This window comes from Humulus lupulus, chromosome 2 (genome assembly GCF_963169125.1).
Source record: "Humulus lupulus chromosome 2, drHumLupu1.1, whole genome shotgun sequence".
Classification (NCBI taxonomy): Eukaryota; Viridiplantae; Streptophyta; class Magnoliopsida; order Rosales; family Cannabaceae; genus Humulus; species Humulus lupulus.
The window spans coordinates 19,174,047-19,174,709 of record NC_084794.1 but is presented as its reverse complement, the minus strand read 5'-3'; positions in this window follow the sequence as shown (position 1 = coordinate 19,174,709).

The window sequence follows — 663 nt, the reverse complement described above, 5'->3', positions numbered from 1 at the left end:
GAGAGGCGCTTTATCCGGAATTTGGTTCAGGGCCCAGACCGATCCCCCTCGATCCTAGGTTAAAAGTGACAATCGCATACAACCCGGGAGAGCTTCAATTCTCACTGATGGGGGAGCCCTCTACCTCTCAGCCAAGGAGAGAATTTTTCGAGGCCGAGCACTAATGGAGCTTGGTTACCTCGCTAGGTCAGATAAACGATATCTTGGCCTTTCATGGTATAAGACTGTCAAGCTCGCTAAGGTGTCGAGCTCTTACCTCCCAAGAGCGAAGCTGCCGCGCCCCAGGAGATGGAAATCCTGACAACAAGCTGAGGTATGCGGCTTGGAGCCAGGAACATATGAAGGCAGGAACGATATTGCCTTTAAAGTCTTTCTTCAAGGACTTCACAGACTTCGTTTGGTTGGCTTCATTCTAGCTCAACACTAATTCCTACAGGGTTCTATCTGCCCTGAAGTCGATATACAACGAACTGAAGTGGGAAGGACCCACACCAGAAGAGATCTTGTATCTTTTCTGTTTGAAAAGCAATCCCTCCCGAGCTCGGGGAGGAGATGGCCTCTATTACCTTTCGAGCTACCCGAAGGAGAAAAAGATGTTTGAGGATCTTCCCAATCATCCTCCCGATTTTAAGAAGGCCTTCTTCTGGACGGATGGCCTGTCTC